The sequence below is a fragment of the Colius striatus genome, chromosome 2 (assembly GCF_028858725.1).
Source record: "Colius striatus isolate bColStr4 chromosome 2, bColStr4.1.hap1, whole genome shotgun sequence".
NCBI lineage: Eukaryota > Metazoa > Chordata > Aves > Coliiformes > Coliidae > Colius > Colius striatus.
The window spans coordinates 112,320,979-112,342,952 of NC_084760.1; the positions used below are offsets into that span (position 1 = coordinate 112,320,979).

The 21,974-nt window shown below is 45.2% G+C and overlaps 1 protein-coding gene across 3 annotated transcripts in view; it reads right to left on the bottom strand.

The window, feature by feature from the left end:
* The window catches only part of SERTAD2 (SERTA domain containing 2), an 85,114-nt gene that overhangs the window by 12,679 nt on the left and 50,461 nt on the right, over nucleotides 1–21,974 (bottom strand). Inside the window, exon 2 of one of the 3 annotated variants that reach the window (XM_061989187.1) lies at nucleotides 10,885–11,053. The exons of 1 other annotated variant lie outside the window; for it this stretch is intronic. The gene's annotated coding sequence lies outside the window, so the exon portion shown is untranslated. Of the gene's footprint in view, nucleotides 1–10,088; nucleotides 10,374–10,884; nucleotides 11,054–21,974 lie in introns of those variants that run through there. One more of the 3 variants, XM_061989189.1, reaches the window with a different exon arrangement.

The window sequence follows — 21,974 nt, forward strand, 5'->3', positions numbered from 1 at the left end:
GCTTTCTGTCCTCTCCAGACATTCCCCATTTACAAGGTTTGTTTTCCCCAACACTTACATTTGACATTAATTCTGGCTGGCTCCTTTTTTTTCTTTTTTTTTTTAACTGAGTGAGCTTTAATAAGCACTTACAAAACTCTCCTTTAGAGCTCTATCAAAAAATTGGCCTCCTGGGTAGCTCTGTGCTTCCAGAGAGTAGAGGGAATTGTTTTTATGTTTGCAAGCCTTTGCTGCAAGGCTGTCGGTGCCAGCAGTAACTGTGACAGGTATTTCTCACGTATATTTTATATGGACCTAACTCTTCCTGGCTCCTGGAGTGGATGAGTGAACCTTGGCTCTTCCAGAAGCAGCAAAACTGCTCAGCACCCCATTCCTGCATTTAGCAAGAAAGGCAGCTTCCCTCTCCCCACACAAACAGCCTTAGCTGCTGGCTTTAGGGACTCATGAGTGAAGGCTGAGGAAGACCAGTTAGCCAGCTGAGTGACAGGGGTCTTTTCCAGTTAAACTTGAAATAAGAAGGGAAACCACGGTAGGTGACTTTCAGAGGCTCATCTAAGCAGGAATTAGGGACTGTGCAAGGAAACCTCCCAGAAAATAGGCAAGATGAGACATCAGAGGAAAGTCAGGGTCTCATTTGAGGAGCATCTGCAGACACGCAGCTCTTGTGGGGGTTAACTTTGGCACTCAAAGCCCAGAGTCCCCAGGTCCCCAAAGGAGTGTCCATGTTAATCAGAAAGTAAGGTGAAGCCCTCCCTAGCAAATAAGCAATTATAAAGCCAGTCAATAGTGTAACGCCAGCCAACGTGTTCCAGTGATATTTTGAAACTGTAATCTGATCCTACTGTTTCCATCCTCGTGCCTTGCCTGCTCTCCCTTGTTGCATACTGTACTATTTGAGGCCCAGAGGGCAAAGCAAGCTCTTGCTGTTTGCTAATGATCAGAAACGGCATTTTGAGCGAGAGCTCGACGTGCGCCGCCCACACCACTTTCTTGATAGTTTCTTAAACTTGCAGCCCATCGGAGCTCTGCTAGGAGGCTCTCTGGAAAACAAATGCGAGCAAAACAACCATAAACACAACAACAAACTCCACTTCTGCCTCCAGTTTCCAGCTCCTTTTTACCACGCTAAAAAAAACCAGAACAGGCAAAGCTGCAGTGGAAGGCAATCTCTGACTCCACAGTGTGTTAAGTCTTGCAGGAAACATATGCTTCTATTAAATTGGAAACAGTTTCTAATGCTGTCACTTTGCTAAATGTAACATGTTCCCTTGGACCAAGTGGAGCAGTTTTAATGTTTTTGACTAACTGCACACACCAAACAGAGTATGTCTGATAAAAGCTGGAATGAGCTCCAATAAATATAGCTTAGAATAAATTACTGCCTCATTAAGTAATTGTTTGGAAAAAGGAGAGCAGGTTTTCTAGATTATAGCCGTGTTATTAAGGGTGTTTATAATATTAGGAATTCTATCAGGGTAGCAGTAATGCAAGTTTAAATCAGAGGAGCATTTGTTAGCTTGTTAAACCATTAAAGACTACCCTGGCAGAATGAGAAGGTGAACAAGGCAGCACAGGTTCTGCATGTGGAAAGCTAGCTAGGCGTGTTTCAAACCCACTGCCAGGCTGAAGTCAAGAGCAAAAGCTCTGAGCAACTCTGACAACTTCTTTTCAGCATGAAGCAAGAGGCGGGGCGATGTAGCTTTGTAACATACCAGGGCGAGAAACCATGTATTTAAAATAGGTTTTATTCATGTACAGGAAGGCAAGCTGTCTTTACTGGAAAAAACAACAGGTTTGGATTGCCCAGCAGAAGTCATTTCTCTCTCAAAGTTCTCACGCAGCCAAAATGTCAATTCTCATGAGCTTCAGACAGGACTTCCCACCAGCATCCTTACAGCAGCACCCAGCAGATGCAAATAAGACCCCAGCCTGCCCTTTTTTGGCCTTGTCCTTAACTGGAAGTTTTATGAAACAAGCTTTAGATGATTGCTAGTGCCATCTCGGCCCTTCATGGGCCTGGTGCTGACCACCAGCCCCAGCAGTGCCTGATTTGAGCCAGATCAGTGTGGAGGATTCCCCACTTCCCACGACCAGGAGCTGTTTTCTTAGCCTTAAGTCACTGAGGGGAGAGATTTTCAGCACGATGGCAAAGCTGCCCTCTCCTCGGGTCACCTCTGTGCAGAATCCTCTTTACATCCTTCCCCAGCGTGGCTGCACGTGCAGTCAGCCCACAACGGCGCTCGTGCTGCTGCGCAGGAGGCTCCTCACCGGGGATCAGCCTGGCTGAGATCCTGTGCTTCGAAGAGCCACCCAAAAGAGCTGGGCCGAGGTTATGCTGAGATTCAGGTCTCCACGTGGCAGCGTTAAGGAGGCAGCCAGGCCTGCCAAGCATGAATCAAATTATACCGTGCTGTGTATATGCACGGGCTGAGCAACTCTGCTGCCAGTATCAAAAGCTCAAGGACTAGGAGCTGCATTACACACTTGGGCATCAACAGTAGGAAATCAGAGCTGTAGTAAATAAAACCAGGCACAGCACTAGGCCAGATCCTCTGACTTTACTACGTGATTAGCTGATTATTCAGCAGACTCTGTTTGTTGTCACTCGAAAAATATGTGAGGGCTTCTACACACAACGCTCCTCGGGATCAGCCAAGAAGCATCCCCTGCTCCACATCACGGTTTCTTTTCACAGGTCCAGCACTCTGGCTCCCCTTGCACAGAAGTAGGAGATGCCAGTCCCACAAGCAGGACCACGGCACAATGAAATCTCCCCACCAGTGGGCACAAAGGCACACTGGAGCCGGTGCACGCAGCTCCACGCAGGGAGAACCAGAGCCATAATCTCTTCAAGTGGTTGAGCAGCAGCAATTAAGACGACTGTGTACTGCTTCAGGGCCTAATTCAGCCAAGGGCTGACTGCCTTCCATTTCTTCCCACTGCAGAGCCTGGCAGGCACCAGCACAGCGGAAGCACCAGCTAAAGAGGCACCTTCCTTGTCAATTAAATTGAAAACAGTCTGAAAGGGCTACTGTGGCCACCAGAAAGTGACACGGGCTAGCGAACACACGCTCCCTTTTCACTGCTAAAATTACACGCCTCTAATGACAAGACGCTACTGGTCAGACTCTAAGGGAGCATGATGAAAGAGCAAGACCAGCCATACATCCCTCCTCCCCTGCAACGGCGCTCTGAACAATAGATTATGGCAACGTTGTGTTATATTGTACGAGACATCTCTATCGGCACACGCACGTCACGGTCTGGCTGATGTTTCTAGCATACAGAGGGACTGAGTATTGTAGAGCCATCTTCACTGGACGGGTATAATTCCTACAAAGGTTAATGGGAACTGTGTGTGCAACCAAGAGAGAAGAGACCCCTTTGTGTGTAATAAGGGAGAGTTTTTCTCTCGTATGTATAATTACTTGGATGGAATCCTTGCTTTCGAGCATATCATAGTATCTTTTCCCCAAAGACACCTTGTTTTTCTCCCTTGTCATAGACCCTTAATAAACACACAGGAAGGAAAAAAATATACCCAGGCTACTGTGGAAAGAATGGAATGGTTTGCCAAAAAGTAGGTTATTGCTCTGAAAACAGTGTTGAATAAATTATCACAGTCAAACTGAAAAGCAGTGAATATCAGGGGGAAAGAGAGAAAAAAAGCCCTTTAAAGAAACATATACTGCAACATATGTCCCTGCAATGACAAGCCATTTTAGTTTCTGGCCTGCAGATTTGATTTGCTAACCAGCTTCTCCTGAGTTTAAAGAGGAGAAGAGATAGGTGTTTCCCTGGTATTTTTTGAAGCATCTATATGGCATATGAGTTGTTTTCAGCATTTTTGCATGAATTAAATGAACACAGCCCCGCAAACAAGTATCTTCTGTGAAAAAGCACCCACTCACAAGTTTCTCTTCCAAGAGGTGAAAAAGCTGTTGGACATTTCCCCACCACCAGTGAAAACAAACACCAAAAAAAAAGGAGGTAGTTAAAGTTTGACATGAAAGTTTGCTAAGACAGTGTTAAGTGATGTTAGACAAGATGATAACTGTTGGCCTTTCAGTTCAGCTCACTAAAGCTCTTGCATTTGTTGAAATACAGCATGTGTTTTCATGTCCGATGAAGGAGCCTTCTGAAAACTGATAAAGGGAACTTTGGCCAGCCTTGAACTATTCCCAACCTGTAACAGCTACAACTTAAGAGATGAAAGATGTCCCATTTTTTTTTTCCTGTGGCATCTGCTTGATTTCACAATAAAACTTACTACTCCAAAGTGATATCCTTTAAAGCAGCCACCGTGAGAGCCATGTAACTTTCATGTGTAGTAATTTAAGTGTTCTCAAATAAAACACTTAAACTTCTGTGAGGACACCCTTTTAATATAATTTTTTAACATGTGTATGTATTAAATCTGTATTTCAAAGCAGGGTTAGTACAGGTCAGTTACCATGGAACAAACAAACTTAACCACAAACTAAGTCTTGGGCAATTGAGAGTGAAAAATACAGGAGAAGAGATCAGGAAACTGAAACTAAGCATCCTAAACTTCACTTCACATTCACCCAGGCACAACTCATTCGCCTACTTCAAGGCAGCATTACACTGATGTTCCCCACTAGTTAAAAAAAAACAAACCCAAAAAGCACATGTGTATCACGTATGTTCCACTGCCAAAGAGGGGAAGCACAGCAGCAACAGGAAGCTTTACACTGTATGCTACACACAGAGAAAATATTCTCTCTCTCCTATTCATTTGCAAGCTATTTGTGGAACACTTTAGTTAGGGGAGGAAAGGGGAAGGGTTGTTTAGAAGAGCCAATTTTGCCAGATGGAGTAGGAGGGTAAGGGAGACCGTGAGCTGGATAACAGGAGGGTAACCTAAGCAGGTTATTGTGCCCCTGGGACAGCCAGTGTGAAAGTACCCTGGTCAAAATCCCTCTGACCGCAGCACAGGCTAATAAAGTGTATGTAAGTCATTCCTCCTACACAGGGACAGATGGAAGAGACAAGCGACCAGCAACAAATCATGCTATGCCAAATAAAGCTTAAACAGAGGGGCTTCTCTCTCACACACACACACAGAGTGATAAGAAAGCGAAATGTTACCGCTGTTTAAAAACAAATCCCTGCGGTTTGCACGGGAACACCAGCCCCCTATCTTGATTAAATGTACATTTAAAAACCATGCAAATGATATGCACACACGTGTATGTGTATCTGTTAAAACACTTCTTCCAAAGGTGAAAGAGTGCCTCTAAAAACACATGAGAAGAGTTTTTATGGAGGCACCGGAAGATGATGATGTATTTCTAAATTAGGTTTTAAAACTTCATTTTGCAGCTACCTGATGTTAAGACAAAGCTGCCTTCAGGCACCTCAAACTAGTCAGACCTGCTGTAGCAGTTGCACAGTCTGCTTCAAATATGCCCTCCACGCTCCTTTCAACCTCCACCCCAACATATATCCGCATAGTTTACCTCCAGTCATGGGTGGTTCTTTCTATAGCGCAGTTCACTCAACCTTATTGCCACCTGCCTGGCAGACAGGAGGGTTTTTAAAAGACTAATGTAATGGGCCGCTATAAGTAAGAAAACACATCATAATTGTCACATTTCCATACAAGTTGAGCATGGCTCAAAACAGTACAAGGGGTAAAAAATCTGGGATCATGAAAAGAAAAAGTTTTGTTACAGATCATCTGAGTAAGTTTTAGGATAAGTTTAGATCTTTCCACCAACTCAGGGTTCTTTTGAAAAGGGAACTTCTTTCTTCTGCTACTTCCATATACTGCCCAGTTTTAAAAATAACATTAAAAGAACACAACCCCCACTGGCACTTTTCTCTTTGTATCCTACCATATCAAGAATACAATTTTTACTCAGACTTTTCTGGAAACAGAAGCTGTCAGATAAAATCCAGTACATCTTACTGGTGTGAAAGCAAAGTAAACAGGCTCTGGCCCCCAATAACTACAAAGACCAAGACTAATGTCATTCAACGCTGCTTAAAACCCATTTCCAGGGCAATATCAATGAGAAATTCCTCTTTAAGCCCAATACTTTTCAAAACACTGGTCATGTTATATAGATTGGGAACTTCAAACATGCTATGGCAACACCTACGGTTTTACTTACCAAGCAGAGCAGAGTACTCAGCCTAGCCCCTTATTTGGAAGAATAATGGCTTGAATTTGTCTAATGCGGGACTCTGAGCATGGTTTTGATATCACTGTGGCAGCCTGAATCCACAGTGACTCTGATGTGGTAGTGGTTGCCATCTCACTCAAGCTAGCTGAGCCTCTACCCTCAAAGAAGAGAGGCGTGAAAAACCAAAACTCCCCCTCTGGTGACTTGATAGCTTCTTTGGCCCTTTCAAGTCATTTTGCTGCTCATCACTACTTAAAAGTCATGACTAAAAAGACAGGTGAGGCTGCATTGCCAGGGGCCCAACGCCCCTGAAAACTACCCCAGCTCTCCCTTGGAAATGCCCCTTGAACCAGCTCTTCCCCACCTAGGAATTCCCCTTTGACCAGGAGGAATCTCCCAGCTGCAGATCTAGTGTGTATTCACAGCTCCTCCTGGCCACTTTGCACTGACACTGATCGTCTGACACATTTATCAGGAGCCATCAGTGAAGCAAACATTGCGGTGCAGTTTCTATTCTGCACAACACACCGTGTTTAATACTCAAGCAGCCACGAGTCGGAGGGTAGGGACCCTGCTGTGATGGGTGCTGTACAGCCGCAGGACATAAAAGGCCTATTTCTTCCACAAAACCTCTGCTGTCTCCCAGCCAACACGTTTGTTTTGGACCCTGCTTTGCTCGACTTCAGCACACCCAACAGCAAAGTTAGCGCTGCATTTACAGCCCTTTCCTTCCCCACTTGTGTTGAGCAGTCAGCATTGGGGGTTTTTTTGTTATAGTGTGTACATTGGTAATGCTGAACAAACCTTAAACCTCCACTACAGCAAACACAAAAATTGACTTTGTTTATAAAAGAATTAAAGAACTAACACATGTTGAGGGTCTCTCTCCATTTATAGGAAATGGGCTCTTCTTTGTGACAGAGCAGTTCCTCTGACTTTTAGAAACAAGTGGCAGAAAACATGCAATTATATCCCCCTGAAGAAAACGCGTGCTGTTCTCAGATTGGCAAATTCCATTTTCTACAAACCAGTAATTAGTCCAAGATTCATCTACACTAAAGATCTGTGCTTACTGCCAGCCTGCTTACATTTAAGCTGGACCTTGCTCTCTCCTTTGGAACGCTTCTGATCTTTGGACCTGGTAACTAAAAGCTGCTGTTTCTGGCACTGATTTGTGTATGTGTGTGTGTGTGTGTGTTAAGGAACAGTTGCAACTGAAGCTGTCTCCTCCTCATGAGCCAGTTACACATATAAAGCAGAGTTAAAAGAAGGTGTCTCTCTTGCTACCCAGCCCTTATAAAAAGTAGATCACCAGAAGACTACTTACACTTTCAAAGTACTGTATTCTCCTTGCTTGACAGATTACAATTTAAGATGTTACATAAAAGCAAAAATAGTCACAAGTATTTTGGATCACCTGTCCAGCGTTAGCACTGCCAGAGATGAACTGTGCCAAGAGTGTTTTACATCAGTGTGAAAAAAGTCAGAGTTCCTACCAAAAAAAAAAAGAAAATCCCTATGAATTATTTATTGGAAAAAATAAAAGCTGCTTGTGTAAATGATGGCAAAAATCTTTCAAACTAGACATTGCATAAGATCTGCTGTGCTTTATGGAAGCTAAACAAACAAAAAAAATAGAATATGAAATTTGAGGTTTTCCTTGATACTAGGGATATTGTCTTAAACTCCTTGATGTCTCTTAGGCAGACAATGGAGTTCCTAGATTATTTATATTATTCTTTCCATCAAAACACCGAGAAACTGTCATTATTTCATCTTTCCCATTAAAAAGAACAGGTGTATAAAGGAATACAATTACAATTCTTAATAAATCAGCACCTACTGATGTATTTAATGCTCTTTAAAACTGCTTCATCTACAGACAAAACCTGAAGTACCTACAGCTAGTGAGCTTCTTTTTGTTTGTTTTTCATCAGCTTCAGAGAAAAAGAAATCGGCTCGACACAAAAAATCAAAGCGGTGCTTTAATATGCACAAAGTCTAGCTTCAGAGTCCAAGCCAGTTCCTGCAGAAAAGGAGTGGGTGGTTTTTGCTACCAACTTAAATGGAAGTAGGATCCGTCAGGAAAGGAGGAAGATCCACAAGCTGTTAGATGCTGCAATACGCCTGGACAATGGAGGTATTCCCCAGGACAGGCTCTCAGATACCTGTCTGGCAGCACAAATCCTCCTATCTCTACCACCACCACTAGCTCATTATGTTAAATCAGGCTCCAAAGATATCATCTTCTTATGTAAAAACACGCATTTTAACTTCAAGCAGAAAGGATTACTTTTAATTTACCCTGCTGAATCAACTGCCTCATTTCTACAGCAATATAAGTACCAGCAGTAGCAACTTTTAAGAAAACACAGTTCATTTCTACAGTTTGTTTTACCACGTGAAAGCTGCCCATGCACTTAGATGGAAAATGAAGTGCCTCTGTCAATTTTTTACCCAGTAAGAAGCCTGTTAAGACACAGGAACTTTAATTTGTGCAGGTGAATCCTTTAAAAAAAAAAATCAGAATAAAAAGGTCAGAAGTGTCATTTCAACTAGCACAAATAGAAACTGTTCCCTTCAGTTGTGAGACACAAGCATAAAACTGATGTTAGGGGGCAGCCAAGCCCTCTACCACCATTGTTTGAGCAATAGAATATTCTACAGTGGCCAAATCCAGCGCCCACTGACAGCAGCCAGAGCCACCCTGCTGACTTCACTGGGCACTAGCTGAAAAAGCCTGGACCTTCCTGATCCTGAGAGAGCTTTGGACTTGTCTGAACTCAGACCACCACATGCAACAGCCCCGGTGTGTTGCACTGAAGTTCGTGTAAAGGGGCTGACAGCCCCCTCCAGATGGAGATAAAATGAGTAGATTCGCTTTACTTTACACTGGCAGCTGACCTGTAGCTGTAAATCTGCCACCGAGGGTCCCAGGGGAAAGCACACAAACCTCTCCAATAGATTTTTCAACAAAAGTGGCCCTGGGGTTTCCAGCTGTGCTTCACAAAATGCAAGAAATGACAGCGGGTAACTGTACTCCTATTTTCATGCTGAAGGAGAACTTATCTTTCTAGATCCTGACACACCGACACGAGTAAAGCAGCAAACGCTCTAAATGAAAGACGCATCGCAAAAGGATTTTTTTCAAGCGTTCCCCCATCCTGAAGTAAAACCCAATAAACGATTTTTTCACTATCACTTCCAAAAGACGAACCACCCTGCCCACTCCCCCCACCCCCCTCCCCGGCCGCCTGTTTCTCCGTGCTGGCGTGCTCCCAAGGAAGACCCAAGTGCGCTATTGCTCAGGGAAAAGACAAGCTAATCCCCTGCTCTGCTGCCGCCCTCACACCAACCCCTGGAAAGGTCCAGCCAGCGGGGCCAGGCGGGTCCTGCCCAGCCATATGTCAGCTCTGCTTTAGCGGAGTGAAAGTCTCTCCCAGGCCATTTTAGCTCTCCTAGTACTTTAGGGGTTATCTTGAAGTTCTCCGCTCTTGCTGGAAAAGCGGAGCAAGGCTTGTAGCCTCCCCGGCTCACAGTCTAACTTACCGGGGTAAAGTCGGCTTATTCGAGTCGGATGTAGCACAACCACCCCCACCATCGGGACCAGCACAGCAGCCCCGATAAAAAGTCCATTCCAACTACACGCACGCACCTGCTTCGGCTCGGGATCCTAGTGCATCGGCAGGGAGGGGGGTGGGGGGGGTGTATTTTAAGAGCAACTCCACTACTGTCCCCTCCTCTGCTCATCTCTCACCACGATCATCCCCAGAGGTGAGGAGGGAAGGACAACCCGCCCCGAGCTCCTCTGCCCGGGTATAAGTGTAAAGGCAGAGATAAAACAAGCTGCGATGACTCGCAATGCCAGGGGGTGTCGCGGCCCCCGGCTTCTCCCAGCCGCACGCCCCTGCCCCGCAGCCCCCCAGCCCCACTCACCACATGCAGCTCCACCTGAGAACTAACGCATGGAGCGGAGTGGGGGAGGTCGCAAACTCTCGCCCTAGAGCCGCTCCATATGTCGCTCCCTCGCCGCGCCGCTCCGGGGAGGGGCCGGTTGGGATGCGGAGGAGGAGGAGGAAGAGGAGGAGAAGGAGGAGGCAGGCGCAGGCGGCGTGAGGATTTAAGCCTCCGCTGTGCCCCGGCGGCTGCGATCACGCAGCATTATACAATGGAGGAGGAGGAGGAGAGGGAGGGAGGAGGCACCAGCCCCGGCTCCCAGCACTTGCCGCCAGCACTGACGACAGGGGCGGCTCCGGCGAGCTCCTCGCCCTCCGGCCCGCGTCAAAGCTCCGCCTCGGCCCCGGCCTTCCTCCCCCGCTGCCCCCCCCCCCCGTTCCCCCGCTGCTCCTCCTCCCCCCGCTCCGCGGCCGCCAGCACGGTTCCCCGGGCTGCCCACGCCCGGGCGGGCGGCGCGACCCCCGCAGCGCGGCCGCCGCCACCGGGGGCTTCCCCCGGAGAGCGCCGGGCCCCGCGCCGAGCTGCCGGCCGGGACAAAGGCGGGTGCCAACGCGTCCCGACCGCAAATATTACAAGTATCCCTGCTATCCGGCGAGCGGGACCCGGCCGGGGGACGGGGCTCGGCTGCCCACGGGCCAGCCCTTCTTCCCCGCGGGGATGGCCCCCCGACCATCCCGGTGCCCCCACGCCCCGGTCGGCCCCCACACTCGAGCCGGAGAGAGGCTGGAGGAAACCTGGAGCGCCGTCCCCCGCGCCCCCTGCCCCGGGAACTCACCTGGGAGCCGAGGGAGGTGGCGGTACCCCTCTCCGTGAGATCCTCGCTGCTAATTTGGGCTGTGCATGTACCGCCGAAGCACAAAAATGAGGCCAAACGGAGATGTTCGAGCGCAGGAATACTTGGGGAGAGGGGGAAGGGGTTGGGTGAACAAGGCACCAGGCGCTATCTGGAAAGAAGACGATTATTTTAAAGTTACCTCAATGATTGTGTTTCGAAAGGGAGTGGTGTAATCCCCGCTGGGGCCGTAAAAGGCGATTTCAAACACCTCACACAATTTTGGCCGCAGCCCCAGCGGCACCTCGGATCATTCTGGCCTTTCATGTTCAACTAAACCGGTTGTCATTCAGGACAATAAAGCTTGAAGACCCAACACAAAGGCGATTATTAGTCATTAATACAACGACTCAAAATGGTCTGTAAACGATTCGTGATCAATCAAGCTGATGGTCTTGTTAAAAATTTGCATTTTCAGCTAAAAAGCCAAACGGGATACTTTTAGAGGGAAGATTTCTTTAACCTGGAAATTGTGCCTGTCCAAAATCCACAAATGAAATAAGCCCAAAACCCAACAACAATTATAATAGTGAATCTGCCAAAAGGGAAAGAGATTAAGTGATGATTTCATGGATTACAATTGAAAAGACCCCACTGAATTGAGGTTTAAAGCTGGTATTTCAGATAAGACTCTGGTGAAGTCACCAAAACGGGAGGAAAAGGCAGCAGATCTAAAAATCACCCTTTGACTTCACCAGTTCTGGAGGCCCCGGCACACCTCCCCCCTTCCACTGGTGCTATCAGCTCTTCCTCTGAGTTGATCCCAACTCAATCATCCTCTGCCTGTGGAACCAGGTCTGCAAAGCAGCTCTGAAAGAGTTTACTGAATTTTGGCGAGTGATTCGTGAATTGCTCCAGAGCTGGCAAAAATTAAAGCCAGAATTTCCCCTGGATGGATATTTTCCAGCAACGGGGCACTGACATTTACACCTTCTACTTGGGCAAACAAGTCTTTTCTTGAAATTAAAAGAGTCATAATAAAAATCATTAAATAAAAGGAAAAGATTAATTTTCTTCAGGGCCTGAGTGGTACCTATTCAGCAGGCTTCAGCCTACTCAGAAGCCACCCAGAATGTTTGTAATACTTGTAATGTTTTTGACTGGGGTTTTTCTGCATGCCAGATCCACTGAATTTCAGGGCCACATCCTGCCCTCCTTTACACCGGATCTGTAAGGCAGCAGGATCTGGCCTTGCGCAATCCCGCTGTGGATGCACCCAGCCGAGCAGCGCCTGCCTTCCGGAGCTCAAAGTCCGCAGCAGGTTTACAGTCCCTGTGCCGGGGTGTGTGCACGCTATCACTGGCACCATAGGCATAACCACAAACATTTGCTAAATAAGCAGCTGCACTCCAGTTCGATATCCACGGCCTCGATCTTACCATGTTACAGTCGGCAGTAAAAGGCCTGAGCCTGTGTCGTCTGAGTTTTAAATGCTTCTGACTTTGTTAGGTTGCTCCAGTTTTACACTAGCATAAGAGAAAACTCACCGCCCCTTCTGCTTCCTACTGTAACTCCCCCGGGACTTTCTTGGCAGGAGTTTATAGCCACGCTGTAACTCAGATTGTTCCTTCGAACACAACTAGCACAACCTGCATCCACACTCAGAAGCACTCTCAACCGAGCACAGGTCACGATACGAATCGATCCGAGTGGAGCTCCTTCCTACGCCTCACGCACAGCCGAGGCTCCATCGTGGCGGGACGAGGTTAACTATGCAAGGCATATAACCCCACTGCTGACTGCTCCTCACATTGCCTCCTGCTTGATTCAACCAGGCATTTCTGACCAAAAAGCTCTGCTCTACAGCTCCAGAGCGATCTGACCAGAAGGTGTGTGCAAGCCCCAAACACAGTTTGCCCAAACATGTTAGTAAGCACAGAGAAACAGCCTGTGACTGAGCCATGGAACGCTGTATGAGGAAGTGTGTTGGCAGAGGCTTCCAGATCCTGAAGGAGAGGGGCGGAAAGGCTGCGTGTCTGCAAGGAGGAGCCACCCAAAATGCATCTCATTTTGGAACAGCACACACAAGGGCTTCCCAAGGAGCAGTAGCACAGATGTAACCATGCAGGAGTAGCCTTGACGCAGGCCCTCAAACTGCTCACACATGAGGATGACATGCTAAAAGAGAAGGAATCCAGCTGTGCTTTTCTACAGTGGTACCTACCTGATGTGGGCCACAGGCATAGCCTAAGCACAGCCTTGTCTTTGAGCAAGGATGGTCAAAGCTTGCCTGATTGAGGCCAGGTCTCCTGTAGATCATTTGAAAATTCACAAACAGAAAACAAAGGTTGGAAAGAACTGAAGGGGGGAAACAGACACCAGATTTCATAGGGCAATTCATTAGAAATCCTACAGGCTGCCAGGTAATCTCTGCCCATCAACATGTGTGCCAATTAGGAAAGAGCAGCTGGAACATCGGCATCCCTCACTTAAAAAAAAAGAGGCAGTGAATTGCTCCCTGTTTCTAATTGCATCCTTGGCCTTTTTCTTTCTAAATGCAGCACACGTTAATAAATTTCACCAGGCAATTGTACAACACATCTTCATTTTCTCCCTGGATGTTTTTGCCTCAGCACACGCAGCAGCTGGCAGGCACATAGCTAATACTGCCCCCAGAGCAGGCAACATTTTGCAAATCAAGACCCCATCAGCACCGATAACTTGAGAAAAGCTAAACACTAAGGGCCTGCCTATGGCCAAGGATGCTCATGGGTAAGAAACAAGCAGGCTACGAGCAAAGGTGTGATCAAACATCACTAAAAACCTTGTGCCATCCCCGTTCAGGCCAGCTCAGGGGTCAATACTGACCTTTCAGATCAGGGCCCTTTCTCTTGCAAGCCTTGGCCACAAATAAAAGCAAGCCCCTCAAAATGACTTGGGGTGCTGCATGACTGCAGTCTGCACCCGTGAGCTGGGCTGCTTTCCTTGAGATTTTAACTGCTATTTTTCCTTTATTTTTTTGCTGATGCAACCATTCCACTGTACCAAAGTTGCCCCACAGGTCCCAAGGCTCTGAGGAACTGGTTAAAACTAAAGGAAGGAATAGTCCTCCCCTTCTCACTCTCACAATTTTAGCTCTTTTTTTCCCTTCATTTTCTGCTTTAGTTATGTTTTTCTCCTTTAATGGTTATTTTTTTTTTGTGGCAGTAGGAGAAACACCATTCCCTAGAATGCATAATATGCTTAATTATCATTCTCTGTTAGTTCTCTAGGAAAAAAAAAACCTACAGGAGAAATCAGTTTAATTAATGAGTATGACCAAATGCAGCCTTAGTTCTAATGCAGTATCATATATTATATGTCCAGTTGGGCAGTTGATCTTGCTTGGGTAAAATGAACAGAGATGCAAAAAACCCATGGAGCTCCTGAATCAATATTCTGAGTGCAACCAACCCCTTTTGTATAGTTATTCTAAGCCTTCCTACAGATTTCGATGCCAACGTCTGTTCCCAAATACCGCTTTTGGCTTCAGTTACGCAGGATCGGGCCCGTGCAGTCTAGTAATAGAAAGCTGTTGCTTGGCAGTACCAAGGGTTGTGCCACATGGTAAATTCATTAAGTAATTAAGGAAAGAAAAAAAAAAACAAAACCTTAATTCCAAGATAGCTCTCCAATAGTCATACCCAGTAAAAATCCCCTGTGCGTGTCAAGGACAAGGGCGGCAAGGTTTCATCTGAAAGTAAGCCTTGGTGATTTAGATGCTTTTCAAAAGGGACACTCTTCACATATTAAATTATTAAGGAAATATTATGGAACAGGATTATCAGGAAAGAAAAAAAAAAAACCCAAACCACCAGGCAGTGTGCATTAGCTGGCTTAGTCAGAGGAGGTTTTGCTGCATTCCTCATGCACGGAGATGACTCCCTCCCTCTGTAATTCCCTGTGCACTCCCAGTCCTCTGGAGACTGCTGGTGTGCATCATCATCGCTCCAGCTGAAACACTCTGTCCTCTGACAGAGACTCAGGCTGGCTACCATAACTGTACATATTCTCATATCTTTTTAGCCTTTTATAAACATCTATGTTCTGTTCCACATCCCATTCAGGCTGTATCACCTCAGAGATGGGCTTCTTTTTTCACCCAGGCCAGACTGTTCACACTGACACTCTGTACAGCACAAGGGCTCCTAAAACAGTCTCCTGTTTCCACTCTTGATTCCTGAGACACAGCGGATTGTGCTTTGCACAGAGCTGAGTTTTAAACAATTTTAGCCTGCTTTTCTTTCCCTTTCAATGCTCACTCTGCAGCTTCTATCAAAAGCACAAGTCATTCTTTTCTGGAACATTTGATTACTTTTTTGAAGAGAGGCTACGCTGATGTCCTGATATTCATCTCATCTGGGGCCAGTGGATTAAGGGAAAAAAAAGAAAAAAAAAATCCTGCAGATAAAACCGAAGGCTCTGTTTCACAACTGAGGAGGGAACACTTTTAATAAAGAAAAAAACCTACAGAAATAGTAGGGGAAAATACAGAGAGATGGGCAGTCTTCAGGCCTAATTAACCACTGGTGTAAACAGATGTCCCTGCATTCAAGCCAGAAGACTTCAGCCACCCACCAGTCTTGAGCACAAACCAAACATGAGCCTGAAAATTTTAACAACATGGGGCTGTCAAAATTGCAAGCCACACACACACTTCAAGACAAAGGTTGTCACCATCTCCCTTACACTGATGGACTACCTGCTCCTGCTTCACCAGGGGAGAGCAGCTCTACTGATCTGCCTTATGGCCCGTGCTGTACATATTACAGCCCTTTTCTGAAGCAAAGCTGCTCCAGTAGAGCTCTGTGTGGAGCTCTATGTGGAGCCACACGTTTTTGGAACACACATGCCCTCTGCTCTCTTCTTAAGCACTACTGAAACCTGGAAGAGGCCTGGCTGCATAGGCAAGTTGGAATATGTTTAGCACTGCTCAGCACTGCTACGATGCCAAAAGCTTGATAGACCAAACAGGGCCACCAACGGGTTGGCTAGAGGCTTCTAGAGGTGGATGTTCCTGCTTGGATTTGTCACATTAAGGCACTGTACAACAGTAGCAATGTGTTTGAGGCTGGGAAGGCAAAATCAAAACGGTGTTGTGGCTACAGTGTTGATTTAGGGTGTTATATAGCATTGCAGTATGTTGTATAGGACTTAAAACCTTGACACTGGAGTTTAACATGCTCATACTCAGATATATTGGGGGGGAGGGGGAACCTGACTGTTTAAATCTTTATTTACATGAAAACACCAGTTAATATATCGACATCTGAATGAATGCACCCATTCCTAGTTGCTGCTGCTGGCTGGAATACAACCTATAAAGCATATTAATGCTGTTCTGGGGGCTTGGGCATTTTGTTTTAAACTATTTTTTGCAGTTTCTTAGAGGCAGTAGATTCAAGGAATGCTTACCAAGTAAGACAGGCTAATTTGCAAGGATAAATCCTTCATCTGACTGTGCCAGGTGCAAAATTCTTTGCAGACAATGTCTATCTGTACTGCCTTCAGACAGAGGTTTCTGAGGGTCTAATTTTAAGTACACAGTAAGTGACCTACACCACTTCTTTAAAAAACACACACACAAAAAAACCCCACAGCAAACCCCAATAAAACAGAAGTTGAATCTGCAGAGCCAAATATAGAAGAAAGAAAAACAAAAAAAAAAAAAAGGAGCTGGCAAAAAAGCTAGCACAAGAACATCAAATGTAGCATAAACTCCCACTGCCATTCTGTTCCACTACAAATAAATGAAGATCATATAGAACTGAACTCATTGAGGCAATGCAGTGAATGCACAAATCTTTCCGGTTTAACCCTTCAGAAAATGTGTGACTTCTTAGATTATGTTCAAAGGAAAGCTTAAAAATAATATTTGTTGGGTTTGTTTTGGTTTTTTTTTTAAGAGTGAATGAGTACATCAGATGCTTTTACTGACTATGCCTGTGGTAATGATTCATTTTGCCTCTCTACATTCCCTCGTGCTAGCACAGCTAAGACTCAGCAAAAGCTCGTACTGTATGTGCAGGTAAACAGAGTGTGGGTGAAATATGTATTTCTTAACTCTACCTAAAACCACCCCTGTAACGGTCAGAAACACATCTTAGCTTCATGAAGAAAAAGGGAACTGCACAAATTACTTCAGGTTCTCCTCTAACCTTTTCTGTACTCTCTCACTTTAAAGGAATCTGTTCATTTATAGTGACCATTAGCCGAAGGATAAAAAAGGTTTACACCTAATTAGTATTCCCAAGCAAAGATGAAACACTAAATCACTGCAAACCCACCCAGTATTTAGAAGCTACCACCAGGACAAAGAAAAAAGCTGAGAAGCCACCATTAATCATCAAGGTCCGTCTTTCCTGTCCTTTCACACCTCTTTTGCTCTCCTTTTTTCCTCCCACAGTAGCTTTGGGTGCTAACTTCGCTGAAATGTGGCAGGGAGTCTGAAAGAGGGGTGAGGCAGCTCTCCCATCCGATCACTCTGATCTCACACAGAATGTATCCATTTACAGGGGGAAAATAAAGGAAGAAAGAGACAGGTTGTAGGCAGGGAAGCAGATGCTCCATGTGCCATACTGCTCCCTAAAGCCAGTGGTGGGCTTTCTTAGACAGCTCTCTCAAACAGTAATAATTCTCCCTTTTTTAAATTTTAGCCTTGGTGGGGGAGCAAAGTGGAGACATGATGGGAGTACAGAGGAGAACAAGCCATAGGAAAGCAGACTCAAAAGACAAGGAGGAAGAGCTGCATCCCTATTGATGGTGGTGCTGCTACTGAGTCCAGGGCATTCTCTGGTTTGACTTCTGGACAGCAGCAGGAGAAGAAAATACCACGAGGAATATTACTGAGGCTCTCCCTTCTTCTCCCAACTACAAACTTTACCAGCACAAAGAGGTGATTAGAAAGCTCCCAAACCTCTCTCTTTTTCACACAGAGATCCACTTTTCTACAGAGGCCTAGCTTTACAAACCAGCTTCTATCAGTTTTATTAGCAGAAGGAAAGATGCGAATGGTTGTCTTGAGGCATAACTCTTGTGCCATGACCTCCCTTGCAAGAGCAGCCAGGTATTTCACAACAAGGCATCAGCCTATTCACAATAGCTGGGCAGAAACAGGCACTTTGCCAGAGGGCCACAGCCAGGGGCCAGCCAAATCGGAGAGGGACAATTGTCCATCTGCTACACTTCATGCCCCAGAGCATTTTCTAATCCTCCACACCCAAGGGGACATTCCTTCTTTGATTCCTGCTAAGCAAAAAAGTCATAATAAACCCCAGTTATTTGCTTGCTTATCTACAAGTGTACCTACTTATAGTCCAGTAGTGTTAAAGTTAACATGAAGGTTAATTTTTTCCCTCCAACCTGCTCTTCTGCTAACTTTCCTTTACTATAATGGGATGTTCAGCCCCTGCTATAAGAGCACAACAAGATGTTAAGCAGATGTCAAAGTGCTGATAATTTGACTCCACACACATACCCAAATACTATTCTCATACAGATCAGATAGAAACTTTTTTTTTGCTGGCAGAGCTCTTCAAAGGAAACTCTCATCTGAGCAGCTGGGAAAGTGCAAGTGCCCACTCTTACTCTAGTTGTGGGGTTCACAGAAACAGCTAAAACCTCCAAAGCTGGTGTGTTACTCTTACCAGCAAGAAGGAAGGCCTGGCATTTGATGGGTTTGTTTGGGTTTTAAAACTAGAATAACCTAAACCAAACCACCTCTGTTAGAGAAACATTGTCTTCCGTGAGATGTTCAGGTGGAAGACCTCAGACTCCCAATATATTTTTGCTAGCTGTCATGACTGATGTGGGTGAAATCATGAGAAGAAAATTTATTCTGTTGTTTTGAACTTTTTTTTTTCTTTCATTTAACAAAGATTCCCCCGAAAATAAATGGAAGTGGGGAAATCTTGAAATAAGCTCTAACAAGTTTTAATCACACTTTTTCTACTTGCAAGCGAGCCGTCATTCAGTAGCTAGGTGGTTCTAAATAAAGAACTCTAGTCAACAACAGGAAATAACTCCCACAGAAAAAAAAAGGGCAGAATACAAACTCTCAGCAACTCTCGTACATAGCTCACAACGGCCTTTTGTTCCATGCACATTAAGTCTAAAATCTTTACATTTCAGAACATGTTCTTCTTCTAAGTAATTCAAATGTCTTCTTTTTTTTTTTCTTGTCACAAGTACAGGTCTCTTCCTTGCTTTTCTCCCCAAACAGGCACATTTACGAGTCAGAAAATCACAGGCTATTCCCATTTCATTTATTAAGTGAGGACATTCTAGGAATGCCACACGATGACCAGGATTTTCAGAAGTTACTGATGGGGTTTTTTCCTCACTCTTTTTTTTCCCCTTTTTTTTTTTTAAACCTTCTTTTCCTTGCTGTTTCAGGGAAGGTGCACTGCTGTATCCTCAGCTGAGAACAGTTTACATCCTTCTTAACGTTCAGAAACCACTTGGTGTTCAGAAAGTTCAGAGCACCTGGTCTGTGGTTAAGGGGATAAAGGAGAAATCACCCATCTCTAGCCACACTCAGGCTAGACTCTGAGAGTCATCATCTTTTAAATCACACAAGACATCACAAGCCAACGCGAGCAAACGTTGCCAGCAAAGATCACCTGTGTTCTCCAGCACACAGTCTTGCCAAACTCAGCGGAAGAGCCAGGCACCAGGATCTGACCCAGCTGTAAGACACATGCAGGAAGCACTGGCTACTCTTTGAAGAGGAAACATTTTCAACCACGACCCAGGATTTTTTGAGTTTTGACAGTTCAGAGTAACCCACCCAGGCTGATGTGCTAACTCCTGTCTTTGCTGCACAGGTTAGGCAGATATGACTATGGCATGCTCACTGATGCCACTCCTCAATTCTCTTCCTGCCCCCAGCCTGTGGTTCATCCTCTCTGCAGGAAAGCAGCAATAGTTCCTGGCTACGAGAGAGATGAGTTGTTAGCAAAGCTGATTGGAGCTGAATGTTCAGCCTCCTCAGGCAGCAGAGTACAAGAAAATGCACCGTGTTCTGCTCAAGACAAGGTGCTCTGACATGCTCTAGGAAGAAATCCTGTCTAGTATGGACTCAGGCAGAAATGTGAGCAGGGTAAAAGCCTTTAGGAGATACTGGAAAGAGGCTGGGGACAAGAGCAGCACAGACCAACTAGGAACAGAACCCAAAACTCCAATTATCAAGAAACTTAGACATACCAGCTGTCGAGGGATGATAAATCAAGGGAATATAAACAGGGGAAGAGGAGGAAAAAAACCCCACAAAACACAAGAGTTTGTTCTGGTTAAACCTTAGGCTGTGAAACAGCACCTAAAGCTGCTTTCACTGGAGCCTGTCTGGCCTGTAGTGCTCACAATAGCTACACAAACAGTTCTATATTCTTCTAATGGGGCTTTCAGGAAAACCATCATTAACAATCTGTTGGTTTTGTTGGCTATTTGTTTTGTTAAACCTTTCACTTGTAGCCTGATGCTGACAACAACCAAGCTCTTCTGTTAGGTGTCACTTGGGAACATACTCAGTCCTACCATAGCTTCCATTTTATGCTGAGCAAAGATCCCAGGTTTTAAGAAAGGAGACAATTTCCCCTCTTCACCCTCAAAGAGACTTAATCTTCAATCCCTCTTAGAAAGGTAAGATTGACCCCTCAGTGAAGAAGTACAACTCCCAAACTCACATATTGCAAACTCAGGCCAGATTCTCTCATCTCTGTTACCATGCAGCCGACACTGTAAGAATCAGGGAGAAGAGTATCTCCATACAAAACTGGCAGTATCAGATCAGAAGACAGAAGCACCTGATCCAAAGTCTATAAACAGGTCCCTTAGCTTTGCTGGAGAAGTAACAGGGTTAGAGATAGCGGGGAAACAAAATAAAAGTAGATTGCAGGGCTGAGCACAAGATACAAAACATACAACTAAAATCCCTGAAAGAATAAACTGGTTGACTCTATCTGGCTTTGAAAAAGTGGTTTTGGTATGCTGGGGAGAATTTTAATACAGTTTCTGCTTGCTAGCTGTCACAGATAGGTCTCTGCGGGAGGTGGGAGAGTTTCTTTGGGAATGTTGCTGTCATTTATGGCAAGTATCTTCAGGAGTACAAACATGTATGTAACAGATTTTAGTGGCCAGCTGATCCCAACATCTCTCCAGCAAACCACCTGATGTGGCTCTGCCACAATACAACCTAACAGTAAAACCAATTTCCATTTTAGAAAAAGAAAGTCCTGTTTGAATGATACAGCTGGAATAACCAAGGTTACGGATCCAGGCTGGGGTTTTGTAGCTGGAATATGTGAACTAGCTCAGCATTCACATGTGCATGCCTATGTGTTTGTATGCATGTGCACCATGAAAAGTTTACAGGAAAAGCAAATCAAATTTGCTTCCTTAATGCAAAATGAAGCCAATTCCACATTCCAGTCCAGCCCAAAATAAGTCTTAGTGGTTGTTTGATAAAGTCCTCAAAAGTGGGTTCAAATCTGAACTTGTAATTATAGCCTTTTCTGGTTTAGAAAATAGGTGTCACTGCTGAGAGGTCCAAGTTCCTCATGAACTTTCAGAAAGGAAGAAAAGTTAATGTGGCAAACTACCCTAGAGCAGCTGTCCCACCATTCCTCAGCTCTCACCCATTAGGTTAAATACTACAACAATTTCAGTGGGACCAGCACACTTTAAAAGATGTAGTCTCTCTGTCTTTTTCTCTCTCTCACTGAATGATATTTCTGCCCACATGCACTGACACATACAGTGTCTAACAAGGCTGTGATTCATTTTCAGTTCTAGTCATGCTCACAAGTGATGTAGCACACTTGCTGTGCCTTCAGGATCTGCGTAATTTAGCTTCATTTTCTCTGCCCCCACCCTGCATTAAGTGAAGTTCCAACAAAGCCAAGTCATCTCCCACCAACTCACCCTCCCACCTGCTTGGGGGATGTGTACAGCAAGAGCCTGAATAATAAGGAAATTTAATGATTTTTTTTTTTAAAGAGAGAGAAGGGGATGAGAGCTTGAGAGATATCATGAATTGTTAGAAAGCTTTCTAACAT